We start from the raw sequence: 25,303 nt of genomic DNA on the forward strand, positions 1-25,303 counted from the left end.
CTACAGCCAGACAGGTCATTCATTCTATGCTCTCCCTATGTATAGTTCATTTGCAATGGATGTAGCTGTTTCAATCAATACAAATTTGCAATACATGGAATACTAGTAGTCGAGTTTTATTCAAGGGTGTTTATTGTAGCGCTAAGAAATAGAGGGGAAAGTGCAATGGAATGGGGTGATGATGGAGGAAAGTCCAGGGTATTGTTCCAGTCTGTTTGTAGCACAGGTGCAGTGTCCAAGGGGACATAGGAAGGGGAGCAATGGCAGTTCAAGGTGGACAAGGTGACTGAGTTGGACACAAGGGGGACAATCAGGAGAGTCTCATTTCCTGGTGGTGGTCTTGGCAAGTGTCTCTGGCTTCTGTCTGGGTCGCAGGGAACGTTTGCGGGGTGGTTCACCTTCTGCAGAGGGAGGGATGCTGGTGGCCTGTGAGACCTGTGGCATGACCTCCTGCCCACGAGCGGCAGCGGAAGTGGAGGGCTGTTCAGTTGACTGGCTAGTGGTAGGGGCCCGCTGGTGTGCTGTTGCCTCCCTCATGATGTTGGTCATGTATGCCAGCACCCCTGCTATGGAGATCAGGGTGTTGTTGATGGCCTGCAAGTCCTCCCTGATCCCCTGATACTGTCCCTCCTGCAGCTGCCTGTTCTCATGCACGTTGTCTAGGATCTGGCCCATTGTATCCTGGGAATGTTGGTAGTCTCTCAGGATCTCGGAGAGTGCCTCCTGGAGAGCTGGTTCCCTGCACCTATCCTCCCCCTGGTGCACAGTAGTCCTCCCAGTGTGCCTGTTGGCTTGTGCCTCTGTCCCCTGAACGGTGTGCCCACTGGCCCTTAACCCAGGTCCCTGATTGTCCTAGGGGCGAGGCGTGGCCTGGGGTCCCTGTACAGGTGGGCACCCTGCTGATTTACGTGTCCTGGGGACAGAGGTGTGGGTACGCTGGGTGGGTGCTGTGGTGTTGGATACTGAAGGGGAAGGCTCTGTGGTGGTCTGTGAGTGGGCCTGGGTGACCGGCTGTCCAGTGGTCCCTCTTGGGCCAGGTAGGACCTCCATATCCAGAAGTCCAGAGATACTGTCATCACTGGGGGCCTCTTCTGTTGGGGGACTGGATAGTCGTGGCATCTCCGCTCCACTGACATTGGCTGGGGTACCTGTGGGGATGTAAGTGATATTAGGCTTCAAGTGTGTGACATTTGTAATTCCCTAGCTTCCCCTCTATGGATGTTGTTGCCCTGCCACCTTTGTTTGTGTATGGTGATGTATTGTGGGATTGTTAGTTTCCTTATTCTGTGCATGCTTTAGTGATGGGTGTCCATGCAGGGCTGGGAGGGGTGTCCATGCATTGGTATGGAATGCAGGGCTTGGCATTGGGATTAATGAGATGTGTAGGTGCAGTGTGTGGGATGGAGTGGAGTAATATGGGTGGATGTGAGATGGCATGTAGGTATTTGGGGGGGGTGATAGGTAGTAAATGTTGACTCACCATTGTCTAGTCCTCCGGCTACTCCAGCAAGTCCCGCAGGATGCAGTATTGCCAGTACCTGCTCCTCCCATGCTGTGAGCTGTGGGGGAGGAGGTGGGTGTCCACCGCCAGTCTTCTGTATGGCGAGCTGGTGTCTTGCTGCTATGGAACGTACCTTCTGCCATAGGTTGTTCCACCTCTTCCTGATGTCATCCCTTGTTCTTGGGTGCTGTCCCACGGCATTGACCCTGTCCACTATTCTCCGCCATAGCTCCATCTTCCTTGCAATGTATATTTGCTGTACCTGTGCTTCAAACATCTGTGGCTCTACACTGACAGTTTCCTTCACCATGACCCTTAACTTCTCCTCAGTGAAACGGGGGTGCCTTTATGGTGCCATGGGTGTTGTGTGATGTGTGTTGGTGAGGGTGTGTTGGGTGATGTGGTGGGGTTTGTGATGTGGAGGGTGTGAGTGGTGTAAGTGGTGTGTGTGTCTAGTTGTCTCTGTACTCTTCTTTCTCAGTCTCCTGGTGGCAATTGTTGTTCGTAAGGGGTTTTAAGTAATGTGGGTGTGTGTTTTATAGTGGTGTGGGTGCGGTGTGTGTATAAATGTCAGGTGTGTGTTTTTGGTATTGGGCAATGTAGTGTTGTTTTGTATGTGGGTGCCCCTTCTGATGTACCGCCAGTGGTTTACCATCATTGAATATCCACCGTAGTGATTTGTGGGTCATAATGTGATGGGTGTTGTTTTGTTATGGGTTTTGGGACCGCCACTTTATCACTGACCTTTGGTCTGGTGGATTTGTGTATGTGGCTGTACTCTGTGGGATTGGTGTGTGTGTGTGTGATAATATGGTGAACGGATATCCATCACTGCGGTGGTATGCTAGCGGAAATTAGCGTGGCAGTAAGCAGGATTTATCACCAGTGACATAAGGAGGGCCTTAGTGACTTACCACGGCTTTCATGATAATTTGTCTCAAATAGCACATTACAATACTGACCTATTTTGGGGTTAAATCCAGATTAACTATAGTTCACAGTTATGTATAGCACCTGCAGGGATATAATAACACCATAGAGGTAGGTTCACAGGTCCACCATATATGTCTGAATCCACAAATCCTGAGATTGTCACTTCTCCAATGTTTCTCAGTGTGCTGCATGCAGATTGGGAACATAGATTGGCATGCACCACATAATTGTTCAGCAGGCACACCTATCACTCCCTTAATCTACCTTTATTCTCCATCCTGCCAAGCATGTACATAGAATCATGTGTTAAAATGTTGGCACCGTTTCGTTTTATGGCTTATTTTGGCTATCCCTACTCAAGCCATTTGTTCTCTCATGAGGTTTAAATCCACACAATGTCTTTCCATAACAAATTTATTCAGTGAATTTGTGGTGGCTATAACCTAAGCTCTTCAGAATGGGGAGTCTCATTTGTAGCTATCTCATCTTGCCTTGTGCACCATGTGGCAGTATTATGCCTTGACACAGAACAACTTGGATCCAGATTGCTTTTTTCCTGGTCTTACTGATGATAACCTCTGTAGTAGTCATGGCTCCCCATTGTATCCTTGAGATTTGTATGGAAGGTAGCCACATGTTTGTACTGCATATGGAGGTGCAGAGAAGTAGCATTTAAGAAGTAGTGCCCTTTGATATCATTCAAACCTGCAGTATGCAGGGATTACTGTCAGAACTTTATGCCTTCATCTACTGGAGATGATTGCTTTTCTCAGAGTGTCTGCTCACAGCCCAGGTACATTCAGATCTAGTCCATTTTAGTTTTCTCAATTGCTGCTTTCTTACAGGTGGTGGTACAGGTTTACTACACTATCTGTTCCAAGTGTGATTAGCATTAGTTCATTCTAGGAGGTGCACTGAAGTTGGATCTCATTTGAACCGGGGTTGGTGAGTAATGGTTCCAAATGCATTCCCTTGACCTGTGGTATGTGATTCTTGCTATGTCATGGCTTGCAGTAGTGGATGGATTCAACATTTCATCAGATCAACCTGTTGACGTTGGGACTGTACTTAAATGTGCCACCATAAGTGTTCAATGACCCTCCTGGACAAGTGTGCTCTGTTCTAAAGTGAAGGAGATGTCAAGTTTTTGGGTAGTTTAAACATGCTTCCTGTGGCCTTTGTGCCAGGGCATCTGACAATTGAAGTGCAAGGTGGACAGTGTGGCCTTGCAGTCCAGAGGTCATTAAAGTGATTGGCAGCATGGTGATCATTAGTATTCAATTGTATTGTGCAAACATTGTACATCAGGTCATATGGCTGTTGTGGCATTCACCATAACATGTATCATGTGTCTCAAGACACATAGCATGTGTTTATGTTGCTCATATGTCATGTGACCTTTTTTAGGCCGAAACCTTACTGTTTTCCATCATTGTGTAAACCCTTCTTCTGGTGAATTGTTGGCTGAGTAATAAAGTATCTGGTTGTGAACCAAATGTCTTACCCTCACTTTGACTGCTCAGACAAAATATCTAATTAATTTAAATATATTGCATGAAATAACAAAATATTTTTTAAAGATTTATTAAAAGAATCTGACCTAAATAAAGTAGGTTGTTCTTATTTATGTATTATATATAAAAAATTTAAAAATGTTATGTATAGCGTTAATGTAAATGAATGTTTAAAAAATATATTATTCCATGTATGTTCATATTAAAATGTGTATTAAATTAGTTTATCATGCTATAATATGTTTATATTCTTTGTGTATTTGTGAATTAAACTGATATTTATTTTTAAATTGTTGAAAAAAATATTTCAACATAATTTCATAGGAGGTCCTATTTTAAGGCCCTGCTTCCATTTTCTATGGCATTGTGTTGCAGTACCAGTGGTCAGCCATGTGTGGTGCTTGACTCACTAGAGGTCAGAGCTGGAGCATCTTTATTACTATTGTTGGCCCTTTTTAGCTGTAGTAACTTCACACTCATCAATTTCGCTCCACCCTCATTTCAGGGGCTGAAGACATAAGTTAATCACTTTGTAATAAATTTAAACTTGGAAATGGTGATCAACCAAAAGTAGTAAATGTATTACTAAGTATAAGAATAAGTGTAGGAGGCTGGCCTTCCACGTAGTGTACAAACAAGGCACGCTGTGTAGGGATGCAGGCAACCACACATTGGTTTCCAGCTGCAAAAACTAGATCACCTAATGCTCTAATTTTTTAGGTAGCTTGGTCGAGCAGTTAGGCTAATCATGGAGAAGTGCAAAGTAATTGTTGTACTCACAGTATCAATCATGCACCACACACACTCAAAGGAACAACTCGAGAGCAATTTACAAAAATACTTCAGATTATTACATACATTTTAAGACCTAGTTCATTAAGATTGGTAACGTACTTTTGAAGTTATGAATTTTTGAAATTTTATTAAATGCAGTCTTTCTGTGCGTAATTACACACCATAGGAATCAATAGGCAGTAATTGTTAAAAATGCATATAAAATTGCACAGTTATGCTACCAGGTTCCCCTTTTGCAGGTTGGTCGAGGCCATCAGTGGCCACACTGTGCCAGGTGAAGAGGTTGGCTGGCTCCCGGTTCTGGCAGGAGCAGTGTTGTAAAGTCTCTTGGAGCAGGTACAGGGCCACTTGGGGGGGGGCACTTTGAAATGGGTGGTTCTTGCAGATTTAAAGGTGGTGCCTGGGGGCTCCCTTGGGGTGATGGGGTAGCAAGGGGTGTGGGATCTGGTGGGCACAGCTGGTTCCTCATTGCAGGGCACTGGGCAGCTGGGTTGGTAAGTTGTTGATCCAGGAGCTGTGCTGTGCGCAACGGAGTCCCTTGGAGCTCGAGGTGAGTCTCTTGGAGGGTGGCTTACAGGACAACAGGGCCACTCTGGCAGGAGATCCAGGGTGTTCCTGAAGTCCCTCGACTGGAGCTTCCTCCTGATCTTTTTCAGCTCTGGGGAAGCTGGTTTTCTTGGTGTCTGATGTCCACTGACCAGTACAAGGGGTATTGCCACGACTCGGCTACTGGAGGGCACAATGCCACCAAACTTGGCACACTTACGGGATTTGTCCTGGTGGTCATCGGTGTTCCGTTGGGTCTGGCTCTGGTTTCTGATTAAGGAGATATTGTTCAGTCAGTGAAGTGACCCTCACTGGCTTGTTGTTTCTTGTTGGTTTGCAGAGTGGCACCTCCACTCAGAAAGGAGATGTTGGGCGATTTGTGAAGCCTGGAGGTCCTCTGGGTTTCTTGAGGTCAGTCCAGTGTCCAGCTCCTCTGCAGTGGCGATTGTTAGGTCCTGGGTGCAGCAAACAGGGTTTGGTGCCTTTTTCTTGTGCAGCAGGTCCATAGTTCTCATGCCTTGGATCTTTGGGCTGGTGTTCTTGGTCATTTTGAATCTGAAATCTTGGTCTAGGGGTGCCCACTAAATACTGAATTTAGTGGACGTTTTAGGGGGAACCTGGTAGTGTCCAATGGGACACGTACCTTTGGGTGGTTACACCCACTATAGTGACCACTTCCTGTGGGAAGGGTCACTTCCATAAACCTCATTGGCAATTTTCTCTCCATGCCAGACAATGAAAAAGAAGCTCCACCTTGCAGGCAACACCTTAGGGGTGGTGCATGCCAGGTGAGGTTACTCCTCCTACCCTTTGTTAGGTTTGCCGCCTTTGCTCCCGCCAAAAGTGGGGGTTTGCAAAGGAGGATGCCAGCTGCTGCTACCAGCAGGCTTGGGGTCGAGTTTCAAGGGCAGTAAGCTCTTTGAAGCTCAACACCAGGATACAGCACATTCCTGAGGGAGGGGGTGTTAGTTCCTCCACCCAGAAAGGGCATTGTCCTACAAACCGGAGAGGCAGGGCTGTCCCCCAAGGTTGGTATATTGGCTGTCTGGAGATTGCAACTGGATAAGACCAGTCAGCAACCATGCCAGATAGATTTTGCAGGGGGCACCTCTAATGTGGCCCCTGGGTACATTTATGGATAAGTCCAAGACTGGCACCAGTTTGGATTTATCATTCTGAGTTGTTTGATACTAAACAAGCCAGGGTTCAGAGTGGCCATCATATACCTGGGAAACTCGTGTTGACCAGTGTCCAGCGCATTTATTGAATTGGCTGCTCTGTTCACTCACTATGTCCCAGGTTTGGCAATGACACAGTGGGAGCATATTGCTCATGCGCCTGTGCCCTCACATATAATATGGAGCACCCTGCCTTCGGGCTATAAGGTCTGCCAGAGGGGTGTCTTACCCATAGTAAATGCAGTGTATCAGCACACAGACATTGTGCCATGTCGAGTTTGAGTTTTAGGTTTGCACCAGAACACTGCATTGGCATTGCTGGGTGCATCAGAATGCATGGCCTAGAGCGTGGCACAATCAGTGCTACTGCCCCCAGGGGCCTACCCCTAATCTCCCTTGCCCTAGGCACATATGTGCCCACTTACTAGGGGCTTATAGTGGTAGCTAAGGGTGTATCCAATTGCCCCAATGCATCACAACAGATTTAGGGAAAGAGCTCTGGCCCAGGGAACCTGGTTAACAGGGGCCCTCGGCATTACAATTTCTAGGACACATCAACATCAGGCTAAAGGTGGGGGGATAACCATGTCACAAAGAAGTCCTCTCTCACACACCCGCACAAGTGGGGTATCATTTTAATGGCGTGAGATGTAGGAATGCTGAGTGGCAGGACATTTGTTGATCTCCACAGATTCTGGAACATTCTCTCTCAGAAATGTGAGCCAAAGTTTGATGTTTGTAGCGTATTCTGGTTGAGAAAACTAGTGGGATGCGGCATGCATGGAAGTAGTGGGTTCAGTTCATGCAACAACCACTCTGGAACCTTTGACCCCCCCCCCCCAACTGACTAGATTCTAGAAATAACTGGAGTTGGTAGGATCCCAATGAAGCGGGCTAAATACAGCCGCTGCTCCATTTCAGGATTCAATGTAGTACAATTCAAGAATCTTGACTTTGCCATGTTGTGCTTTTTTTAACTGTCATGCCCACTACAATAGGCCACTTTTTAAAGGAAGACATCTTTAAAGGGAGCAGTGTGAAGACTCCCTATTTTTTTTTTTATTTCTTTACATTTGTGTCTATCAAATGTAAATCATCATGCACAAAAAACCCATACCTAGTCAAACCACATTGGAAAAATCATTGGCTCGAAAAATGGGCTTTGAAATTGCATGTGTTTTTCGACATCAAAAAAATACTACGTAGTTATGCAAACTGGAAGTGTCTGATGTTTGTAATGGCATATTAAGTTTGTGCAACAAAGCAAAGGTGAATAAAATGTATTTCTATTTTTGTGCACTTACTTTCACTTGCTTTTGATTTCAACAGTTAATTTCTTTCTGAAACCCATGTGTAAGCTACACATGTGACCCCTTTCAGAATTAAGAATTCAGCTTAGCTGACCCCAACCAACTCCCCACATACTGTGGGAGTTGGCATTTCTCCTGCCTGGTGGGAGCAGCTGCATATACTTGCTCCCTCTGTACAAGAGCACGCAGAAGTGCAGGCAGGGAAACAGAAATCTGCTTTCACCCAGCGGGAGCATTTTAAAATCTCCCATCGAGGTACAGCAGATAGGTCTCCTTGTCCACACTGCTGCAGGCAATGAAGGCACGTTTGCTCCCACCTGGCAGGAGAATTAAAACTGCCCCACCAGACAGGAGCAAGCATATGTTTCTCTACCCGCCCAGACGCGGGCAAGAAAACTACTCTGTCCTGGTGGCTGGGCTAGTCAGCCCCATGGAATGGGGTCCCTGGGATCTTACCGGGTCAGGGTTTGGGCAGCGCAGCTTCCTCCCTTTAAAGTTAAGCTCAGCCCTGGCGTATGGGGTCTCTGGGGCCCTTTAAAGGCTCAAGAAGGGTACGTGCTGCCTCCTCCTCATTTTTCTTGAACTTGTTCCCGGGGATGGGCTCCATAGTGCCTTAATTGGCTCAGGAGGGGGCCTGGATCCTCTTTCCACTTTTTTTAATGGCTCTTGATGTACTTGACCACAAGGTAACAGCTAACAATAATCTGGTAGTGGTCCATGAAATGCAAGGATATTCATAGACAATCTGTAATGGGATGAGTGCACTTCTCAGATGCATGTTATGGCTGACAATCCACACATTTGTTTTCCAATGCAAAATGCTTATCATGAAATTATTCCACTTGTCAAATGCATATTGTGGCTGGCAATGCACACATTTGTTTTCCAATTTAAAATGCTTATCCAGGAACCCCTTCTCAGTGCTGCATTTGAAGAGCAATTTTTCACATCATTTCTATAAACAGTATTGCAATCAGCAAACACATTGCAATATTACAGAACAACTGTTTGTATATAGAGAGATGACATATTTCTTCTTCCAGAACTAAAACAAAACAAAATACAGACTACTTTTTTTTACCCCATTAACTGCAGATAATGCAGCACAGTAAGCCAGTGACTATTATGGGGCTCAACCAATGAAGTCAAAGGATGTGTGTAGGGATGACATGAATCTGTCAAGCCACTATACCTGTCTCTAAGGCTCTCATTATGACATTGGGTTAAATGGTCCCGCCACGCCGGCGATGACGGTCGCACCGCTGTCAGTCTTGTGTTGCAGACTGCCATATTACGACCACTGCAATCAACCCACTGAAACAAAGCCAGTTTGCCGACAGTACGGCCAGTGCTGCCAGACCGCCAATGACGGGGGTTGCCATCCCCAGGCCGGTGGTAGCCACTGCACCGCCCACCCTATTATAACACTGCAGACTGCCACGATTTCCGGGGCGGGATGACCACCACCCAAAGCCTGGCGGAAACAGCAAGTAGAAAGGGACCCACTCACCTTCAGGGACACAGACGATTCAGAGGAAGCCATGAAACGCCACCTTGAAATCTTTCAAGTGCTCTTCCTCCCCTTCCTCCTCAATGACTGCCGACGCCTTTGGTGAGAACACCTGCAGAGCACACAAGGGTGTAGGGGAGAGTTACACACCCACTCACAACATACACACCATGCATGGACTCCAATGCTCACACACGCTACATAACACCCGTACCAAGGCACACACACACAAAACAAAGCAACGCCAAACACACATGTCACATAAACACACGCCCCAGATCAAAACTACACAACCACACTAATATCACTAACAAGCAGAGACACAAACCAATACAAAAACACAACACTACATACAATGCCCAAATATAAGAAAGAACAGTGAATCAGAATGAAAAAATGCCTAGAAATGCACATTGTACAAAGAATTGGAAAAGACTCAACAAATGTGTGGTAAGTAAACCAACAGGAATCCTGTTGTGTAAATATATTTCAACAAATGCGATGGAAATGTGCAACTAAAAGCACCAATGCCCCGTAGGCCAGTCCAATGTCCAATAGGCATTACTGTGCCTGGCAAAGGCCACAACCTGACTCCTGACAGCCTAATGGCCTCCACAAGGTATGGGCATCAGTGGGGCAGACAGGCACCTCAAGGGTTCTGGGGGTGGGGGGTTTTGGTTTGGGAGGGGGGTCCCTGGGCTTTGGCTTGGGAGGGGGGTCTTTTTGCTTTGGTCAGGGAGGGGGTGGGGATTTCACCTTTCCTCCGGATGGAGGAGCAGGGGATTTGGAGTCATGTTTTGGGGCAGGTGTTTTTTTTTTGGGACAGGGGAAGGCTTTTTTTGAGGGTGGAGGGCCAGCAGAGGTGAAAGGTGGGTCAAGGGAGGACTTGGAGGTGGAGGGACTTGGCCTTGGGAGGGAACTATGACAGTGAGGGGCAACACGGGGCGGGACAGGCTCAAGGAACAGGTCAAGGCAGGCAAGGACAAGCTTCTGAGGAACAAGAGGGATGGATTGGGAAACTGGTTTGAGAGTGGAGGTAGAGGGAGTGATTGGAGGGCATGTAGGTGTGCTGGTTATGGGTGCAGATGTATTCAGAGTATGTATGTGTAAGGTGGAGGAATGTTAAGTGTCTTAGTGTGGGCGTTTATGTGTTTTGGGAGGAGGGGGAAAGAGAGGCTGGGAGAGGACAGACAGGTCGTGGGGATGTATGTTGAGGTGCTGTTTGCATGTAAGGTGGGCGTGCTGCATGTGTCAGTGATGTTGGTTGCAGTGAGTGCAGATGTGGTGCATGTATGAGTGTCTGCTGTTGTGGTGACTGAGAGCAACACAGAAGTGGTGACAGGACTTGGGAGTGAGGATACAGTGCTGGCAGGTGTGAGTGGTGATGTGACTGTAAGGGAGGAGGTGCTAGGGGAGACAGGGAGGTAGTGGCTGATGGTGTGTCTGCTTTTGTGTGTTGAGTGTGTGCATGCTTGTGATGTGATTTGTGGTGCCTGTGTTTGACTTTGCGTACCTTGTCCGTTGCTTTGGGTGAGTGCATATCTGTATGTGTGGCTTGGCTGGGAGAGGGCTTTGGGATGGGGCACAGGTAGCAGGAGGGAGGACGGAAGTACTAGGGACACTGGTTGCCATCAATGAAGAGGCCAGAGCCTGAAATGATCTCTGGAGGCCAGTCACAGCCCTGTGAATGCCCTCCATGTAGGCATTACTCTGCTGCATCTGGGATGCCAGGCCCTGGATGGAATTCATGATGGTTGACTGCCCTACAAAGATGGACCTCAGGAGGTCAATAGACTCAGCACTGAGGGCAGCAGGGCTGCCTGTGGCAGGGGCAGATATGCCTGCTGCAAAGGAGACGCCCACCCTCTTGGGTGAGCGGGCACGGGCAACTGGGTGGGAGCTACTAGGAGGGCAGTGCTGGTAAGGGGAGTGGCAGACGAGGATGGTGCTGGAATGTTATCAGAAGGTGCCCGCCACTGCTAGGGAGCTTCCATTGGAGGAAAAATCTGTATCAGTAGTATCTGCTCCAGTCTCCCCCGTGGTGCTCCCTTCGTCTTTCAACCCACTGGTCCCCTCGGCTTCGGTGGTGTCTGCCTCCTGGGCCCTGTGGGCTGCAGCCTTCCCACTCGCCGATACCCCAACTCTTTTGCCTGCTGATGCTAATACACACAAGGACAGGGTAGTAAAAAATGGAGGGGAGGGGGTGAAAAAGATTGGAGCTTAGGGTCAAAATCAATCCCCATTGCACATTTGTACATTTCAACAACATGACTCTGAAAATTCCTGAATGCATTGTTTACAATATCAAGAGACATTTCTCCACACCCACTGTGCATACACTCTGATGTGCATACACAATCATGAAACCTCTACAGTAACACTCAGGTACTACTCCACACTGTCATGGCTCTTGTATACAGGATCATTGTTGTGAGAAGTCAGTCCAGGAGTGACTATTGTACATTGTCATACCTACCTGTGTCACCCATAATGGACATGAATAGATATGAATTGGAACCAGCCTACGCTCCTGTATGTCCATGTCACATCCTACAATTTGGCCCTATACATATGCCATGTCAACCTGCTGCACAGATACGCACCCATCACAGCTACTTATGTTCATAGCACAACTGTATCCTATCTACATTAACTGTCATAGCTACACTAGACATCCTTCATCCCATGGCTAACACACCCTTTCCAGTCTACAACAAACAGTACAGGAAATGTACTCTGTAACTCACCCCCTTGTAGCTGCTGTGTTGCCCTCAAGCATCCATCCAACTCCAGGTAGGCCACCACCAGTATGTGGGCCATCTGGGGGTCTGAGTTCGACGGGCACCCCTTCCTCACTGGGAGGCTGCCCCCAACTGGGCCTCTGCAGTCTTCCCGGCCCAGCATCTCAGGTTCTTCCACCACTCCCTGCAGTGGTTGCTCTGCTGGATATGTACCCCACACTTCCCTGGCGATGGCTTTCACCAAAACCTTCTTTTGATGGGCGCTGGCCTGCATGGGAGACACTGAAGGAAAGGCACATTAATGTAGACACAACAACCCACAACATTCATAGGTATACTCACAGTACACATATCATCTTCGTATACAACTTCACACTCCCACAACATCCCTAGCAGTCATATCTGTTGGTACACTCTCCACTGGAACATCCAGCATATACATATCAAAACAGTGACATACCCATGTAGCAACAGAAATTACCATAATGCCACCTACCTTCTGTTCTGGAGCCCCATACAGCTGTGTGTACAGGGGTAGGACCTCACCCACAAGTTTCTCCAGTTCTTCCGTTGTGAAGGCGGGGGCCCTATTTCCTGTAACATGCACCATTGTGTCTCCCAGGAACTCTACACCGCAGCACACTCAGTGGAGGTCTTGATGGCTGGAGAGTCATGAGTCAAGTGGGATACACTGTAGGAAATAGCAGTCAGGGCCGCAGCGATCTCCACCGTCACCGCCAGCGGTAATCGTCATTGACCTCTGAATGTCATAGACATCAATGTTAATTAATGAGGAGTTGCATGTCGGTTCCGACCGCCTACTGCCATGACAGCATACTGCAGCGGAATGAGCTCACTGACATCTGTCCCCTGCATGAAGGACAGACCGCAGCCATTTTACACTGTTACTGTTAATAAAACATAATACAAAAGCATCACTACACATTTCCATCATGGATATGTGATAAGTTACACTCTGGGACTGTGTAAATTTCAATCAGGCAGTAGAAACTTTCAGGATGTACAGATACAGAAAATGGCATCATGATAGATTGGAACTACACTTATATATTGATGGTGATTATACACTAGCAATGACAGACAACCATGTTACTCATGTCATCCTTTGTAAATCCCAGATGTATGTGCAACTAACAAGTGTAATTCAACAGCTCTGCACTTTGAAGTCTGCTTTGCATGCAACAAGTGGTAGCAGATCTGATGTTGATTCTACATTTGTGACCATGTAGTAGGATGCATGAAGTGTAATCATTGACACTCTTGTGTTGTACGCCATGTGTAGATGCCGACCACTATGGAAGGTGAGGCATGCACCTATGTGCCGGCCCCTGGTTGACTTGGCAACGATGGAAGAACGCCACATCATCTCCCACTATCGACTGAACCGTGCTACAATCAGGGAGCTATGTACCCAGTTGGAGTCTGATCTGCTGCCAGCCATTCGACAACCTACAGCCATTCCTCCAACTGTGCAGGTGCTATCCGTCCTCCACTTCTTGGCCACTGGCTCATTTCAGGGGATAATGGGAATGGCAACAGGCATGTCTCAACCAACGTTCAGGAATGTCTTGTCCGCTTTAGTGAAACATATGGAAAGCTACATCCAATTTCCCCATACTGTAGATTTGACCAGTATGAAAGCTGGTTTCTATGCTATGGGACATATCCCACATGTGATTGTGGCCATAGATGACACCCACATTGCATTAATACCACCCAGGGCTGATGAGCAAGTGTACATGACCCGTACGAGCCTTCACTCCATTAATGTACAGATGGTCTTCCTAGCTGACCAGTACATCATGAGTCTGTCCATGATTCGTACATCCTCAGGAATAGCAGTGTCCCACGGTTGATGGCGCTTCTACAGAGAGTGAGGGCCTACCTCATCAGTGAGTATGATTTGTGTATATGCAATTACTGTTATCCCAGCCTTCCTACTGAGACTTTACGTGACATGGTGGATCGTAAATGTCAGTTTACCCTATCCACAGGTGATTCAGGTTATCGCAATCTCTCCTGGCTACTGACACCGGTGAGGAATCCAAGGACTAGGACTGAACGACACTACAATGAGGCACATGGGAGGACAAGAAGGGTGTTAGAAAGGACATTCGGTCTGTTGAAGGCAAGGTTCAGATGCCATATATACTTCTTCACACATTTGTAACTTCCACATTCTGGTATCATATGTACATTGGCATAGTTTGCTGCTTCTTGTGACTTCCATTGATGTAAATACCTGGCACACAAGGGTGTGAGCTGTGCAGTACAACCACAATGAGTGTCTCTTACTCAGTTCATTACTGTTAGATGCAACTGTTAACTTGCCTCATAGTACCAGAACAGGGTTGTGGTCATGTGTGCAATAGAATGGGATTGTCTATCAATGTATATTCCTACAGTGTAAATTGTGTAACCATCATGATGTGCAGGTACATGTTGTTGAAAACAGTGCAATTGATATGTGATGTATCTTCTGTGCTATCACTTGCAGGGGTAGGTTGTATGCTCCCAGGACTTGTGCTATTGCCTCTTGGGCAGGTGGATCTCTAGGTTGCCCAGCCCTGTGGGTCCTAGGTGCCCTCCCACTGCCCCCCCCCTGTTCCTGTGTCTCCGGCACAGTGTGCGCACTCCCACTTACACCAGAACCTTCATCGTCTTGTGTGGTGGGTGCTGACTCAGGTCCCTGTACAGGTGGGTACACTATGGATTGACTTGACGTGCGCTGGAGACACTGGTTTGGGTGCATTGGGCGACAGGTGTTGTGGGGGCTCCATGGTGTCCTGGGTAAGGCTGGTGGAGGTGAACTGCCCACAGAGGCTGGATGGGCCAGGTAGATCTTTCAGTTCCAGACATCCTGTGTCGCTGTCATCACTGGGGTCTTCTTCTGGTGGAGGACTGGCTGCACGTGGCACTGGTTGTCTGACAACATGCATTACAGGTATACATGTTACAAGGGATTTATGGTGACTTCCCAGTATCCAGTCCTGTGGGGATTCCTGTGAAACGCTCAGGGTGCAGGATTGCCAAGACCTTCTCCTCCCATGATGTGATCTCCAGGGGAGGAGCCAGTCTTCATGAGGGCGATTTGGTGTCTGGAGGCCATGGACCAAACCTTTCCCCACAGGTCTTTCCACCTCTTCTGTATGTTGTCCTCTGTGCGTGGGTGGCTTCCCACTGAGTTCACCTTATCGATGATCCTCTGCCATAACTCCATCTTCTTTGCCATGGACGTTTGCTGGACCCGTGCCCCGAATAGCTGTGGCTCTACCCTGGTAATTTCATCCCCCATGGTCCTTAATTCATCATCAGTGAAACGGGGGTGCTTTTGTCGGAACATGGTGAGTGTGATGTATCTGTGAGTGTAAGATATTTAGTGTGATGCGTGAGAGATGTGCAGGTGTCTGTGATGTCTGTGTGCAGTGTGATCTTCAACATGATTGTGCAATGTATGTCAGTTGTTTGTTGTAGCAAGGAGTTGTGGGTTGTGTGTGTTTTATAGTAAGGGGCCTGTGGTGTGTGTATGTATTTCAGGTATGGTGTATTCAAATTGGCCAATGTGGTGGTGTGTTGTAGTGGAGGTTCTATTACTGCCGCCGCGGTCCCGACCATAAATGGGATACCACTGCGCTATGACCACTGTGCTGATTTGTGGGTCATATTGGGGAGCGTGGTCTTTTTCTGCCGTGGTGGTGTAGGTGGTGGGACCGCTTCTCTACTGCAATTGTTCGGCCTGACGGTGTCAGATTTATGGCTGTGTTCTGGTGATTTTGTTTTTGTGTGTCATATTTGAGCGGGCAGAGTACCGCCACAGTCATTTGGTGGCCGTCAGCACGGCAATCTTCGCGAAAGACCATCAATGTCAGAATGAGGGCCTAAATGTCTTGAAATTAGGATTGTATAAGTAGTGATGGTGAAATGATAGAGCAATAGCATTGGGGCAGCAATCAATACCATTGACCAGCACATTCAGAAAATACATATTTTCAACAAACAATAGCATTGTTATTTTGTCCTTGCCTAGCTGTTGCTAATTAACTTATTATATATTTTTTATGTGCCCCATTCTGCCCACCATTAAATGGAAGGAAGTGTAACTAATGTATTGGCTCCTTCTGTGCTAGGGTTTGTAGTCCTGGTTTCCATATCTCCTCTGTAACAATTTGTAGTGATGATGGCCTCGGAGGTGAGTAAAATATATTTTATATGTCTTGTTCTGACAGCAGTTTGCTTCTGAAGTTTCGTTGATCTTCCCACCTTTGAGTTTACAGATGAAGCTATCAGTGCCAATTATGCAATCCATATCTTTTGGTCATCACTTCTATGGAGGACTTTGCCAATTCTGATGCAAATAAAGACCGGCGTGTATATTTTGAAATGTCACAATAAATACACACATTGAGCATGTGTTAATGTGGGGGGGGAAACACCAGTTCGAATGCAGACAGTACTGGCTCTTTCAAATCCCGAAGTGCTAACTGCCCACCAACTATAGATTAGCACGAAATAATTATAGTTCTCGAGCTACAGTGGGCTGATCGTCTCTTAGAAACAAACCTTTGTTCCTCAGCAGTTTATGTAAAGCAAAGGCTGGTGGGAGGATTCCGGAGAAGCAAAGACACTGACAGGTGGCAGATGTTGCAATGAATCACTCCATTAGTTGGGAGACAGAATAGCTCCGGTGCAGCGGGAATCAGCAAGTTCACTTTAGTTTCCAGAACTCTGCAGAGGCGTACCCGAGATGTAATGGACACACATTATTAGAAATACATCTAGATTTGGTGTAAATTCGAGAAGGGTCACACCCCCTAAAGTTCTCGACCCATACGTGTATGGGCGAATGCAGTACACTTTTTACAGTTACAAATGGCAACACACAAAATAGCTCTTTTACGTAGAATTTTACCAGGGTAACTTCTTATCCCAGTTATAAATATGTTCAAATCTCTCAGTGACCACTGATATAAAGTATAGAAATAGACTCATCAGTGACTTATTTTTCTAATTGTATTTATTTTTAAAATACCTGTATAATATTACACAATTTCATTGGTAAATTTACTCACGGCTGTCTTTCTTGTTTTTATAGTTTTTCACAGAAATTAATTTGAAAGATTTACATCTCACTTCTTATTCCTAAATTTTCATTTTCATTGCTGCTCATTGACTTTCAAAAACTAAAATGTCACATAATATGGCATTGTATGCCATCAGTTCCTACAAACTAAACACAGACTCAGAAGGAGAACATCGCTTTCTACCTTGTAAGATACGAGTTGACGAACAGTTTGCGATAATTTCAGGACTGCTTTGCCTTTCCACACCTGTGTAGACCTAACGCACACTAGAATGTTGGACTGTTGAGCACTCCATTGAAGACAATGGAGCGCTCCGGGCTTTTAATGGCTTTTAAAAGCCTAGAGCATGAACATTCCAATGTTTGCTGTTGCTGTGAACAAAGGCCTCACAGAGCCCAATGGGATTTCGACCCTCTCAGGATCTGTGAGGCCTTTGTTTTACAAATTAGTACATTCTGCCCTCTAGTGGCGAAATATTCAAATAGCGTTATAGTGCCATAACTGGGAAATACCTGCCATTAAAGGCCCGCTCCCTTGTTAAAGGACCTCGCCTCTGGCTTGGGCCTTTAACGCTGGAGTGGGCCTTTAATTGTCGGTATAGCCTGCTACATCAGGCTGTAAAACTAAATTAGGACATGGAATGTGGAGCACTCTTTTGGAGACAATGGAATACTCTGGGCTTCTAATGGCTGGTAGAAGAGAGGAGCTCCTGAACAAAGGCCCCACGGAGCCCGGTGGGCTTTTAACCCCCTTGGGCTCCATGAGGTCTTTGTATTACTATTTAGAACATTCTTCCCTCAAATGGGAAGTCTTATAGCTCGCTGTAGCTGGACTGTACCGGGCATTACAGGCCCTCTCCTTTGGCTTTGGCCTTTAATGCTTGAGTGAGCTTTTAAAAGCCGGTATAGTCCACTACGGTGGACTACAAGGCTATATTACATCAATCAATCAATAATTTGTTAAGCCCGCTACTTACCCAGTAGGGTGTAAAGGCGCTGGGGTGGGGGGTTGCTACTGCTCAAAAAGCCATGTTTTGAGGCACTTTCTGAAGGCTAGGAGGTCCTGAGTCTTGTGTAGGTTGGTGGGGAGGGAGTTCCAGGTTTTGGCGGTGAGGTGGGAGAAAGACCTGCCGCCGGATGTGGTGCATTGGATGCGAGGGACTGTTGCGAGGGCGGCGGAGCGGAGCTGGTGTGTTGGGATGTGGAAGTTAAGTCGTTCGTCGAGGTAGGCCGGTCTGGTGTCGTGGAGGGCTTTGTGAGCATGGATTAGGATTTTGAAGACAATCCTTTTGTTGATGGGTAGCCAGTGTAGGGTTCTGAGGTGGGTGGAGATGTGCTCGTGGGGAGGGAGGTTGAGGATGAGACGTGCTGAGGTGTTTTGGATGCGCTGGAGTTTTCTCTGGAGCTTGGCCGTGGTCCCCAGCATAGAGGGCGTAGCCGTAGTCCACTCTGCTGCTGACGAGGGCGTGGGTGACCGTTCTTCTGGTTTCTACTGGAATCCACTTGAAGGTCTTGCGGAGCATACGGAGAGTGTTGAAGCATGAGGACGATATGGCGTTGACTTGCTGGGTCATGGAGAGAGACGAGTCTAGTATGAAGGCGAGATTGCGTGCGTGGGTGGTGGGTGTCAGGGGTGGTCGTTCCATGCTGACTTGTTGGGTCCGAAGATGATCTTGCTTTTTCCTGAGTTCAGCTTGAGGTGGCTTGCTGTCATCCATTTAGCGATGACGAGAAGTCCGGTCTGATGGTTGTTCTTGGCGGTAGAGGGGTTCCTTGTGAGGTGGAGGATGAGCTGGGTGTTGTCGGCGTAGGAAATGATGTTGAGGCAATGGGGTCGGACGATGCTGGCGAGCGGAGCAATGTAGATATTGAAGAGGGTGGTGCTGAGTGAGGATCCCTTGGGAACTCTGCATATGGTCTTGGTGGCTTTAGACCGGAATAGGGGAGGTGAACTCTTTGGGTTCTTTCGGAGAGTAAGGAGGTGAGCCAGTCCAGGGCTTTGTGGCAAATTCTGGCGTCGAAGAGGGGTGTGTGAAGGGTTTGGTGGCATACGGTGTCGAAGGCTGCGGAAAGGTCGAGAAGGATGAGGGCAACGGTTTCACCCTTGTCAAGTCTGGTCCTGATGTCGTCAGTGCAGGCGATGAGGACGGTCTCGGTGCTGTGGTTTTTGCGGAATCCAGACTGGGAGACGTCAAGTATGTTGTTGTCCTCCAGGAAGCGGGAGAGTTGTTTGTTGACTATCTTCTCTATGACCTTCGCGGGGAAGGGGAGTAAAGTAAAGATTGTGGCAAACCATCAGAGTGCATATGGTTTTGCTTTGCGTCACTGTTAACCATTTTAAATATTTTAAATATCACAACATAATATTTTTTAACTTCTGAGCATGAGATAATTGCACACAAAAGGCAGTAACACATGTGCTGACTCACTGTTAGCTCTGTAAAAGGGATACAAAGTAAACAAACATTGGCAAAACCAGTAGGTCTGTCCTTGGAAGCCTATAGTGGTTTTGTTACCTTCACAAATGTAGTAGGCTTAAGCTAAAAATAATAATTCTCATCATCTAAAGGTGGTGTGCATATGTCTGCAAAAACTAAGTACAAAAATGATTGATTGTAAACATTAATTGACAAATATCAAACAAACACAGAAATGTAAGGATAGTTAACCCACCAGCCTTGGAACTAAAATGGACTACCTTTATGTGGATGCGCACATGTGTACAAACAAAATGCCATAAATCACTGTTGAGAGGCAACGTCTGCATTTTGATGACTCATTGCCCCATGCTATATGCTATGATTTCCAGAAGCAGAACAGACACATGAATGAGAAAGCTGAATCTCGGCCAGACCTAAAAGCACCAAAATGGTATAAAGATATATTCCTCAGTAGGCCATAGCTTATACAGTTGGACTGCACACATTTGTGCGAGCAGGACAGTGGCAATCATGACAGGAAGAAGAGAAGGATATATATTTATCTGCTGAAAATCAGCATATATTCCATGAATAAAACTTAGAGAGGGCATCACTTTCAGATAAGCAGTGCATTGCAAAAGCATTCCAGTGACTAGTGATCAGATTGGCAGCTGGCATTTATGTGGTCTGCACTGATGATGTTCGGAATTTGACTAAATACAAACAAGGAAATTAGAGTGACAGTGAAGCCCAAGCGATGGGCGGGATCTAAGCCTCTGTAAGCTAACAAAATGTCTTGCATGTGGCAGCACATGTGCTGTCTCAGACAATAACTAAAAATCAGGAGAAGCTCTGTTTGAGGAAACTGTAGTAAACTTCATAGTTCCTTGATAATATTTCTTTGGAGCTACCACAGCATCTGTCTATGCTCCTTCTAGAGCCACACCATGACTGAGTCTTGGTCCAGCAATGTCTCATCTACATGTTGAATGCTAATGCAGGTTGTTGTGAGAGTGTCTGTCTATGCAAGGCAAATTTCTACTGATCTTTTTTGCCACTGGTGATGCTTTCATATATGTGCAGAAATAGGCACTTGCATGCTACATAGCTCGGTATCTGTGTTAACTGGCGTACACGGGTGACTGGTGTTCATCACATTTGTTTGCCCTGCCATGTTCTGTGGCAGCGATATTAGCTAACACACAACAAACTAGGAAAAAAGAGAGAGAAGGGAGAAAAGACAAACTCCATTTGGCTGTCTGTATATATAAATCTGGGGATTAGCTGTGTGTCCTGTTTGGCATCAAAGTTCATACTTTTGCTGTCTTTACTAGTCTGCTAATGACTGCTTAGGATCAATGCCTCTTCGGTTCGGATGATAAGGCTGCTCTTGCTGTTTGCTTGTTGCAGCTTCCTTGCTGTGACTGCTTCAACAGCTACAGGAATACATATATATAATATATATATAATATATATATATATATATATATATATATATATATTATATATATATATATATATATATTATATATATATCTATATCAATACACATCACCCAATGGCTAAGCCTTGTCGCTACAAGAATAAATGAGAAAATGGCTGTTTCCAAATGTCCCCCACATGGTTCACACAAAAAACAAAAGCATGCACTAATATGTCCAAGATTGCACATTTATGACTTGATTATGCTAAACTTGCTTATACAAATATGTTAACCACTGTGAGTACTGAATGTGCATGCACCCATATGAGCATAGCTGCATTGTTCCCTACTCCTGCACAGTAGCCCTGGTTGAAACCTTTTTAAAATATAACACATGTGTCCAGGATATCAGCCCAGCAGGAAGATTGAGCTGGTTGTTTGGAAAATGAAGCCAATATGAGTCAGCCTCCAGACCACCAACCTAAGGTGGAACAACTGAGAATGAATTAACATCATGGACTGTAGAGCATATGGCACCAGAGGAATCAACCTTGTGGGACCCACTTCCAATTCCAAGAGAAGAGGGAAACCACTTAGGACCTCCAGTATGGCAAGCACCTTCTCTCTCTTGAATTTTAAACAAAACATGGTTATGAGAGTGATGACAGAAGTATGTGCAGTGACCCCTTCTGTCAAGGAGCCTGGAGAACATACATATTGTAGGGCAATGGATTTCATACCCTGGAGTTAAACTTGAGAACCATTCTCTGTTCCTAAAAGAACAGATCTATTTGTTCAGGACTTGATCCTTGGCTGTGATCAAGAAGACCTCCTAGAATAGGCAGATGTATTTTCAGGATGGGAAGATCCTGCTCGAATGATTTGCTCTCAAGTTCACATTCTCCCAGATGCAAACATCAGTCAGAGAATGAAAATGTGTTTCTGCTCATTTAAGAATCCTGGAGGCTATCAGATCCAATTCTGGAGTCCAAGGTCCCTCTTGAAGATTCACATAAGCCTTGGGTGAAGTGCTCTACATCCTCACTAGGATCTCCTGGATTCAGGATCACCAGGATCTCCTAACATCTCCTAACAGCCAGTCATGCATGCAGGGGAAACATTGATTGAGCCTCCTCTTGAAAATCCATCAGTGAGGCTAAGACCTTCTGCCTTCAGAAATATCCAGGGCGGCGGCATTGTTTACATTGAAAGGCAGAATGACACAATGATAGTACCAGCCAATGTATGGAAAATCAATTTCAACATGTCTGGGTCAGAAAGGTAAGGATACATGTATTGACAATCCAAGTAAGAAAACAAATCCCTAGTAGAAATAAGGTTGGGCTTACTTACTGCGGTGCACCATTTTGAAATGAAGAATAAGCATTGAAGAACATAGGTCTTTCAGATCCACCTCCAACTGGAGACCTGTATGAGCACAAATGATAGCCTTTTCCTTACAATATCACCAATGCCATCCTGCGGGCGGCAAGATATGCTCATGATATTCTCCTCAAACCTGAGTCCATTGAAGGGGATGCAAATTCTGATAACTCTAATCCCACTACCAAAGGAACTAGCAGTCAGACACCGAGGAAGCACAGACATTCTTGAAGAGATGTAGATGTCAACCTACCTGAGCTTCTGACAATGGTCTAGTCCTTCATTCTGAAGAAACCAGATTTGTTCTGCTGTGAAGGGACATAACACTGACTCCTCCCTGACTGTGAAGCAAAAAAAGTTAAGCAGCTGTTTGGGATGAAGTAGCGGACCCCAAATCGTGATCCTGTTCCCTAGGTCTCAAAGGGTATTTTGATTTAGGACTGGATGGCTGACACATAGTTCCTGTTCTTGAAAACGAACCAAAGAAGAATCTGCCCCTCCAAAAGGCATGTGAAGCAAGAGATTATTATGATCTGTTTCTGTTTTCCAGTGTTTGATCCGTGTATTCCTATGTGCAAAAATCTTATAGCGCCCAGTAGCAGCTTGTGAGTGAATGAAACCCAAAGGTAAGGTATGCCAGTTATTGAACTTCTTCTGTAACGGCAATCAAAATCTTGCAATAATTGGTCTTATCCTACATGAATTCATACAGAGTAGCAAAATGCTTTGTAAGAGACTTTGCCACATATGCTGTATGATCTCTGGCAGATCAAGAAGAACAGTAGACCCAGCATATGCTCTCATGAGGGCAGGCCTGACCTTACAGTCCACACAATCTCTTGAAGAGAGATCTTCAAAAAATCTCCCACACAAATTTCATTACAGGGCATCCACTGGAACCTTATCTCAGAGATCTAGTTCATAATCTGTCATTGCACACAGCTTAGCCATAAACGTAGGGAAAGAGACAAATCTTCCAATTCCGCAGTAAATCTACCTTCATAGAGCAACTGACATGAACATATGAACATGTCATCTGGTCATATTGATCAAACAAATTAGCATTTTCAGTAGTGGCTTCAAGGGCTAAAGGAATCACTCCATTAGAAAGAACATTGTCCGCCTCAGTCTCAGAGTCCAACACAGGATATCAATTAGGGGAATGTTGGGTTGTTGGAAATTTGTGCCAGTACAGTCATCCCACACAAAAATGAGGGGAAAATATGATTTTTTGCTAAATTTGAGGTTTGCTGAGGATTGTGGGTAAGAAAACACTAGGGGATCCACACATGTCACACCTCCTTGCACTCCCTTGGGTGTCTGGTTTTCAGAAATGTCTGGGTTTGGTAGGTTTCCCTAGATGGCTGCTAGACCAAAAACGCAGGTGCCCCCTGCAAAAACAGGTATTTTTGTATTTGATTATTTTGCTGTGTCCACGTAGTGTTTTGGGGGCATTTCCTGTCACAGGCACTAGGCCTACCCACACAAGTGAGGTACCATTTTTGTTGGGAGATGCGTGGGGATGCTGGGTCGAAGGAAGTTTGTGCCTCCCCTCAGATTCCAGAACTTTGCAGCACCGAAATGTGTGGAAAAAGTCTTTTTTTGCCAAATTTTGGTGTTTGCAAATGATTCTGGGTAACAGAACCTTGCTAGAGCGGACAAGTTACCCCATCCTGGGTTCCCTTAGGTGTCTAGTTTTAAAAAATGCACAGGTTTGGTAAGTTTTCCTAGGTGCCAGCTGAGCTAGAGACCAAAATCCAAAGCTAGGCACCTTCCAAAAAACACGTCAGTTGTCAATGTAAACATTTGATGTATGTATGTTGAGTTTTCGGGTGTTTCCTGTCATGGGCACTAGCCTACCAACACAAGTGAGATACAATTTTTATTGGGAGACTTGAGGGAATGCTGGGTGGAAGGAAATTTGTGGCTCCTCTCAGATTCCAGAACTTTCTGTCACCGAAATGTGAGGAAAAAGTGTTTTTTTTGCCACATTTTGAGATTTGTAGAGGATTCTGAGTAACAGAACCTTTGTGAGAGGCCCACAAGTCACCCCATTCTGAATTTCACTTGGTATCTAGTTTTCAAAAAGGTATAGGTTTGCTAGGTTTCCCTAGGTGCCGGCTGGGCTGGAGGCCAAAATTCACAGCTAGGCACTTTGCAAAAAACAGGTCAGTTTTCTCTGGAAAAATGTGATGTGCCCTTGATGTGTTTTGGGGCATTTCCTCTTGCAGGTACTAGGCCTACCCCACATGTGGGGTACCATTTTTATCAGGAGACGCGGGGGAATGCTGGGTGGAAGGAAATGTGTGGCTCCTCTCAGATTCCAGAGCTTTCTATTACAGAAATGTGAGGAAAAGTATTTTTTTGCCAAATTTTGAGGTTTGCAAAGGATTCTTGGTAACAGAACCTGGTGAAAGCCCCACAAGTCACACCATCCGGGGTTCCTCTAGGTGTCTAGTTTTCAAAAATGCACAGGTTTGGTAGGTTTCCTTAGCTGCCGGCTGAGCTAGAGGCCAAAATCCACAGCTAGGCACTTATCAAAAAACATGTCAGATTTCAAAGTAAAAATGTGATGTGTCCATGTTGCGTTTCCTGTCTCTGGCATTAGGCCTACCCACACAAGTGAGGTACCATTTTTATCAGGAGTCGTGGGAGAACACAGAATAGAAGAACAAGTGTTGTTGCACCTTGTCTTTCTCTACATTTTTTCCTTCCAAATGTAAGACAGTGTGTGAAAAAGACATCTATTTGAGAAATGCCCTGTAATTCACATGCTAGTATGGGGATCCCGTATTTCAGAGATGTGCAAATAACCACTGCTTCTCAACACCTTATCTTGTGCCCATTTTGTAAATACAAATGTGTCCTTGATACCTATTTTTTCACTCTTCATAGTTCACCAAATGACTTGCTGTATTCCCGGTATTCAATGAAAACCCATTACAAGG

Source organism: Pleurodeles waltl, chromosome 2_1 (assembly GCF_031143425.1).
Source record: "Pleurodeles waltl isolate 20211129_DDA chromosome 2_1, aPleWal1.hap1.20221129, whole genome shotgun sequence".
Taxonomy (NCBI): Eukaryota; Metazoa; Chordata; class Amphibia; order Caudata; family Salamandridae; genus Pleurodeles; species Pleurodeles waltl.